The following is an 8,531-nucleotide window of genomic DNA, read 5'->3' as shown; positions in this document are numbered from 1 at the left end:
AACTTGGAGTAAACTACGATTGATGTCCGTAGTTGTTGGATGTAATATTTTTTCAGTAACTTTTAAAGTTCAAGTTGTTGTTGCGGATCGTGTATCTATGAGATTGTTATTGACGTGTTTGTAATCTCTGGTGGTTTACTTATTTATTATCCCTACATAACCAAAACACCAGAGATTAAAAACTCATCAATAACAATTTCCATAGATACATGACCCACAACAACATATGTATCTTTGACTAAACAGTCTGCCCCGATAGCTGAGTGGTCAGCGCGACGGACTGTCATATCAAGGAGCCCTGAGTGGTCAGCGCAATGACTGTCATGCCAAGGGGCTCGTGTGCGACTCCAGGATAGGTCAGATTTTTCTCCGCTCAGGGACTGGGCTTTGTGTTGTCTCTATCATCATCATCATCATCATCATCTCATCCCCATCGACAGGCCGAAGTGGCGCCAACTCAAAGGACTTGCAACAGGTGACAGATATGCTCGACGGGAGGCCCTAGCCACACGACATTTCCATTTTTTTGAGTAAACAACTAGCTGTTAAACTTGAATTTCTACGACTGTCAAGTTTATTAATAAAAAACGCATTAAATATACATGCAACATTAAATCATCGAACAGCTTTAAAACGTAACTGAAAAAATATTACATCCAACAAGTATGGACAGCAGTAATAATTTACTCAAAGTTGATGTATGTCCGTCTACGACGTCAGTACGCGAGTACAACATCCAATGCAAAATCTTTACAAATTACATAGTGTGTTAAATATCAATAAATGAGATTGTTTGGAGATATATTGATGAAAGCAATAAAGCCGAAACAAGCTTATACAGAAAAATAAAAATGTTCAAATGTGTGTGAATTCTTAAGGGACCAAACTGCTGAGATCGTCGGTCCCTAGACTACTTAATCTAACTTATGCTAAGAATAACACACGCACCCATGCCCGAGAAAGGACTCGAACCACCGGCGGGAGGGGCCGCGCAATCCGTGACATGGCGTCTCATTACGCGCGGTCACGCCGCGCGGCAATAGAATATCAAGCAGCACACGGTCTACTGATTCTCTCCGCTATGTCCTACTGTGACATAACAGATGCCACAAGTCTCATAATAAAGACACTTATTGCTTGTGTTTTTGGCGACTTCTTGTCCGCCTAGTCAAGCGCCTTCAAAAACAGGGTTTTGTAGCCAGAAGAGTGGGGAACAATATAGTTTATTGGAATCCTGAATAATTCCAACCTGCCTTCATAAAAAACTTGTTGCACTACTTATTGAACCCCCTCGTATTTAACATTTACGAAATCTGACAGCTACAACCAAGAGGAAGACGCCCGTTCATTTGTCGTTTTGTGATCCAAATTCTAATAACAGCGTAAATAATAAAATAAATATCCTAATTCTGATTTTTATATTTTATCGGCGTGTCATTTCCTTCAAACACAACTTAATGAGCTGGTGCTCCCAATATTCTGTTATAAAGTGGAAGTTGAAATGAGCCGTCATGGTGCCGCTGAAATACGTCTGTAAAACTGTCCGCCGGTGAACGAAGTTAGAACTTAATTTTCTTAAATAAGACTGTGTAACACACATTTCGTGAAGTTTAACACTACTTCCGAAAGCTACACGTGGATTTTCAAATGGAACTGAACGTAGCGATAGCTCCCAGTACAGAAACTCTGAAGCACGATGCGCCGACCACATGCACCGTTATGTGAAGGGTCAGATTTGACAACCACAAGGGACTACTCATAGTTTGCCTTAGTTGTTTTTGCATAAGCGGAAGCACCCACAGCCTTCCTCTGAGACCATTTATAGCGAGCGCCCAAGTTTAAATTGCCCGCAGGCCGTTTACCGCGGCAGTTTACGAGTCACTGCCAAGCAAACGCCTTATTTGTTTCAGGGACATAACCGTCCTTCATGGGTGAGGTTATATGGCGCACAGGGGCCATTTCAGTTATGGGGGGCTCGTACTTTGGAGGACACAAAACCTATTTTACGTGATTGTGTATTATACGCATCCTCCTACTACCTGTGTGACCTTTTGTTATGCGGGTTGTGAAGATTGAAACACTGCGAACAAATCAGATATGAAAGCTCAAGCGTTCCTTTTCTTAGTTTAAAGTAATCGTTTCTCGACTGTAGTAATGAATAACAGCTGTTGTTAATGGAAAGGCCGATAGCGAATCACTATAAAAGTAAATGACTTCCCGATGTGTTATACTGTTTTCACCTGAAGCCTTAGCACCCATATACCGATTGTGGTAAATCTTTCAGTGGTTAATAACAAAGCCACCTATGCCACATTTGACTCTTGCCGTTCTAAACCAGTGAGTTTAATCGATGAGTCCTAAAATTGGATGATCACTCACGTCGAACTGGCCGTTTTTAAGATACCGGTCTTTCTGTTAATGGACTTTCCGTAAACTAATTTTTTTCTGCACACGTTGCGAATGCTCCAAAATACTGCCTCCCGCTCTCCCCTTATTTCGAACAATACAATATATCGGATTCCTTCATTTGTTACTCCACCACTGACAAACTTTTTCGTATACAAAGCATCCACGTTTTTAAACGTCCATTACACTATCATTGCTGCCAACGCTCAAAAATTCGGACAAATTACGTTCCATCTTGCTTTAGTATTGTTTGCGATTCTGAACCGAATATCTAAGCAGGTGTAGGTATAACGTTACATATTTTCTTTTGTTTCTTACCGCACTTTGTTGCCTGGTGTTCTTTGTATTGTAGCACATCTCTTATGATATTTAATTTATTCTGTATGTGTTGCTTACAACACAACTTAGGAAATCAGTATGGGGAACTTGCTTAAAAGATGACGATTTAACTCTGTTCTGAAATTGCATCGTCTTTCCTCTAAAAGCCTTAACTCGGTCTTTCTGTGGTAAACATAAAAAAAAAAAATGGCTGTGAGCACTATGGGACTTAACAGCTGAGGGTATCAGTCCTCTAGAACTTAGAACTAATTAAACCTAACTAACCTAAGGACATCACACACATCCATGCCCGAGGCAGGATTCGAACCTGCGACCGTAACGGTCGCGCGGTTCCAGACTGAAGCGCCTAGAAGCGCTCGGGTAAACATTAAAGTTACAGTCCTTGCATATATGGACTGGGCAATGAATTGCCTTTTGTAGATGGCTCATATTCTCTTGTAAAATTCCTTGGCCGTTAGAGATGATCGTAGTTTTTATCTAGTTATCTGGTCCTATTTTAATGCTGTAGTTGGCCTCGGTTTTCCATTGTCTGACAGTGTCTTCAGTATAGATATTAAAAAGTGTAATCGATAAGCTACTCCATTGCCTCACAAACTCTCTTAATTGTTACAGTTCCAGTCTTTTTTCTATCAGTGTTTACTAGGAGTTTTGTTTCTTGGTAAGTTGTTAGTAACTTCCTCAGAATGCATGGGATACCCTCGTTTTCTAAAGCACTGCGTAAAATATGTCGGCTGATCCGGTCGAAAACTTCCTTGTAGTCTACAAAACCAATGTGCATTCTTATGTTAAATTTCTCTTCCTTCCTTTGGTAGTTCTAGGCTTCAATATTTCTTCAACACGTGGGCGATTTCTTCAACACGTGGGCGATCATTATCGTTCTGGAAAATTGTTACCGTTTGCGTTCAGGGAGAGATACCACGTTGCTCCCCCTCCCCCTCTCCATGTCCCTGATGCAGTGGTTCCCTTAAAACCGGCCAAAACTTAAAGCAACTCAGATTGACCATCACTCCAAATGACGGCCACCTGGGGAAGAGGCCGCATCATTGCTTGCGTGGCGTCAGAGCAAACAGCCAAGCCAAGGACCGAGGCAAAGCAATAAATTGCAAAATTATGCGCGATAATCTGTAACTAACAGTTGCACGTAACTTAGCGTTCAACATGTAGGTGCTATTTTATACCTCTAAAGACAGTTTTCCATATGTGACTTTGCATGCTTTCCCGACAGATCTGTTGCAAATACGCTTCTCGAGTTTGCCGCCGGATCGTATTGTGTAACTCGCACAATATTTCATCCCTGCAACTGCTCGGCTACATCGGATGTTGGTAGCTGATGCTGTCCCTGCTGCAAGGTGCGACAGCAGCAGCTACCACCAACTGATCATGTCGAGCAGTTGCATCGATGAAATATTGTGCGAGTTACAATACGATCCGCTGGCAAACCCGAGAAACGTATTTGCAGTTTTCCATATAATTATAAAATAGCACAGCACCTCTCTCGTACCTCAGACTGTATACTTTTGAGGACTAGGTAAGCCATCTTACAGGTTTGCCCTGCTGAATGCCAGAAAAACGGTAAAAGCCTCTTCCAGAGGAAGCAGAGGGTGAAGTTTAGACATTTGGGTTTTAAAAATGCAGATAAAATGTTCCGCTATCCATTTGAAGCAGGCTGAAAGGGTGCTATGTAAACAAGGGAGACGTCATTTTTGTCCTTGAAAGTGCAGTATTCTGAAGATGCAAAATGAAGATGTTTGTCTGTGACAATGGTGTTAGGAACTTCGTCAGTGGAAACAGGGTGAGGTAGAGTTTGAGTAGTTTGACTAGTCGATGTGGCAGAAGTGCAGGCAACCTACGGGAACCCATTGCCCGCGTCTAAAGCAATGAGCCAAGTGTGGCCTAAGAAAGGTCCCGCGAAACTCAACTGTAGACTGCACCAAGGGTTGGAAGACTGGACCAAGGGTTGGAAGAAACAAGGCAAGAAACAGTTTAGAGAGGTGGCCTTGTTGGTCTGGCGGTAGGTGTAAGAGGATATCATTTGAGTAATATCAGTGTCCACGCCACGCTTGTAGACATGGTGGCGAGCCAGACGCTTAGTGACTTGCAGAAGCAGCAGGATGCACTGCTGCAGAGAAGCAGGAATGACCGCCTGGGTGCGGCCATTTTTTCCTGGAGCAGCAGCACGTCGTTCAGTGTAGAGAGCTTATTCCAAGGACGCCAGCAGATCTTGATCTACGGCTCCCAGATGCGTTTCCAGCCTAGCAGCGAACGGCAGCGTACCAGTCGGAAGATCTAGCTGAGGGTTGGGTCCTCCAGAGTGTGGCATGCAATGAGCTTGGCGTCCAGTGGGAGGTTAGCCGCAGCTTTTTCTGCAACGATGTCCAGGAGGAAAAACATTTCAACATCCTCATCGAACACTGGGTTCTGCCGCGCGCGGTAGCCGTGTGGTCTGAGGCGTGGTTTTGGTGGGTGTGTTGCCTGAACCCTTGAAAAGAGGAAGCAGAGGTTTATGGTCAGTGAAAAACGTGGAATCCCTATCATACACATAATCATGGAATTTTCTACGGCCAAAAATGATGTCTAATGCTTATCTCTCAATCGGGCTGTAATTTTGCTGAAAGGCTTGCCACATACCAGAGTCCGTTATCAATTTACGTTTGGTAATGGCGGCCGCGTAAGGAATATTTTGGTAGTAATTTCATAGTCGCAACAGTTATTTCAAATGGCTAGTATTGAGAGGAGCCGGAAGTTTTTGAACTATCTCGACATACTGAGGTGTGACGCAGGTGCTAGAAGCACTGAATATGTATCTGACATTTTCAGCTTGATGAACAATGAAACAACAGTTGCCCCTGTTATATTTTTAGATTGGCCTATTGGAGGACCATGAATAGAGAATCCAAGTCGTTGTCCAGGTCCTGGGTATCTTTACCTGGGATGAGATTATGACCTAAGCAATTTGCTTGTCCACAGTATACTGCGAATGAGATGCTCCAGATATCGCTGGCTATACCAAAAGCGAGTCTGTTGAACTGGAACAACCCAAAGGGTGTACTGATAACTAGAATACGTTGGGGTTCTTCGTCCAACAACAGTTGGCGGTATCCGACCGTGACGTCAATTTTTGATTTTTTCGAACATTTTTCTGCCCATTAGGTTCAAATGGCTCTGAGCACTATGGGACTTAACATCTATGGCCATCAGTCCCCCAGAACTTAGAACTACTTAAACCTAAATAACCTAAGGACATCACACACATACATGCCCGAGGCAGGATTCGAACCTGCGACCGTAGCGGTCACGCGGTTCCAGACTGAAGCGCCTAGAACCGCACGGCCACACCGGCCGGCCTGCCCATTAGGACCATGAAGTCTTCTACGTTAGGTATTGGGTACGCATCAGTTACTGATTGGGCGTTGATGGTCGTCTTAAAATCTCGATAAATGCGTAATGTATCATTTGGTTTTTCAACAATGACAATAGGTATAGTCCACTGACTGTTCTGTATTTTCTGTAATTTTTGCTGAACTTTTTCACAACAATGGGAAGTCAAATGAAGTCGTGTTACAAGATGTCTTCCTGTATTGCGCACTGTTAAATGTAACTGACTCATCATTTTCTCTAACGTACGTCCCGTCCCGGAGTCCACTTTTTCAGGATTTTATGTAATTATTTAACTCTGTGACCGGTTACCCTTCCTAACGCCACAATCATCAAGGTAACGTAAAGGGAGGAAGTCATTATGTGCCAATTGTCTATGAATTGTGTAAACCAGAATGAGTTACTGCCAGAAGTAAAGCTGTGAGGACGGGGCGTGAGTCGTGCTTGGATAGCTCAGTTGGTAGAGCACTTGCCCGCGAAAGGCAAAGGTCCCGAGTTAGAGTCTCGGCCCGGCACACAGTTTTAATCTGCCAGGAAGTTTAATTGTGTAAACGTAGTCCTGTTTGTTATCGCATTTTCACTGCTTGTGTGTCGTATTATCTGAAGTCGAATTTGGGGACTGGTTCAGCATATCACTGTATCTGTCTTTTCAAGGTTTTTTGTCAGCCTTCATAGCCAAGTGGCGAGCGCGGCAGAATGCCAAGCAAAGGGAGCCGGATTCGGTTCTTGGCGAGGTCAGAGATTTTCCTCTGTTCAGGACTGAGTATTGTGTTGTCTTCAGCATCTTTTCATCCTCATCGACTCGCAAATCACCGAATGACATCAACTTAAGACTTGCCCCAGGCGATCGGGTCTGCCAGATGGGGAGGCCCTAGCCACCCGCACAATTCATTTCAATTTTTTCAAGGGCTTTCGAATAACATTCAAGATTCAAGAAGCACACCGTTTCATTTTTAGAAGCTACAGTAGCTTCAGTATCTCAGCTGGCAGAACAGCATTGCCCAGATAGTAAAATTATGTGCCCTTACACCTACTGTGACTAATAGAAAATCTTGTTTCGATATTCTAAGCCATTCATAACTTGAAAGGGAGAAAACTCTTGGATGATTCCTCCTTTGTAGGAATTATCCTTTTTCCTCTTATCTCTAATACCACGACATGTGCGACGTAGTTGTACAAGTAATGCACGGATGACTGAAACTATACTGAGGGGACAAATCATGGGGTAACGACATGCACAAATACAGATGGCGGTATTATTGCTTACACTAGGTATAAAGGGGCATTGCATTGGCGGCACTACCATTTGTACTCAGCTGATTCATGTGAAAAGTTTTGCAATGTGATAGTGGCTGCCCGATGGGAATAACAGACTTTGAACGCGGAATAGTAGCTGGAGATAAACTTACGGGGCATTCCATTCCGGAAATAGTTAGGGAATTCGATATTCCAAGATCCAAAGTCCGACAATGTGCGAGAACATCAAATTTCGGGCATTACCTCTCACCACAACGCAGTGGCCGATGGCCTTCACTTAACGACATAGAGCTGCGGCGTTTGTGTATAGTTGTCAGTACTAATAGACAAGCAACAATGCGTCAAATAACCTCGGAAATCAATGTGGGCCATACAACGAATACATCCTTTAGGACAGTGCGGCGAAATTTGGCGCCAGTGGGCTATGGCATCGCCTCCGCTGGGCTCATTACCGTTTCGGGTGGACCCTAGACTACTGGAAAACCGTAGCCTGGTCAGACGATTCCCTTGGTAAGAGTTGATGGTAGTGTTCCAGTATGGTGCAGACCCCACGAAGTTATGGATTCAGGTTGTCAACAAGGCATTGTACAAGCTGGTGGTTACTCCTTAATGGCGTGCGCTGTGTTTACACGGAATGCGCTGGGTCCTCTAGTCCAACTGAACCGAACACTGTCTGTAAAGGCTTATTTTCGGACACTTGGAGACCATTTGCAGCCATTCATGGACTCCACATTCCCAGACAACGATGAAATTTTTACGGATGACAACGTGCCATGTCATTGGGCTGCAGCTGTTCGCGGTTGGTGTGAAGACTATCTGGACAGTTCGAGCGAATGGTTTGGCTATCCAGATCTCCCGACATGAATCCCATCGAACAGCTATGGCCGGCCGGGGTGGCCGAGCGGTTCTAGGCGCTACAGTCGTACGATCGCAGGTTCGAATCCTGCCTCAGGCATGGATGTGTGTGATGTCCTTAGGTTAGTTAGGTTTAAGTAGTTGTAAGTTCTAGGCGACTGATGACCTCAGAAGTTAAGTCCCATAGTGCTCAGAGCCATTTGAACCATTTATGAACAGCTATGGGACATAACCGAGAGGTCAGTTTGTGCACAAAATCCTGCACCGGCAACAGTGTCGCAATTGTGGTCGGCTACAGC

This window comes from Schistocerca cancellata, chromosome 2 (assembly GCF_023864275.1).
Source record: "Schistocerca cancellata isolate TAMUIC-IGC-003103 chromosome 2, iqSchCanc2.1, whole genome shotgun sequence".
Lineage (NCBI taxonomy): Eukaryota > Metazoa > Arthropoda > Insecta > Orthoptera > Acrididae > Schistocerca > Schistocerca cancellata.
Note: the sequence above shows the minus strand (reverse complement) of the source record.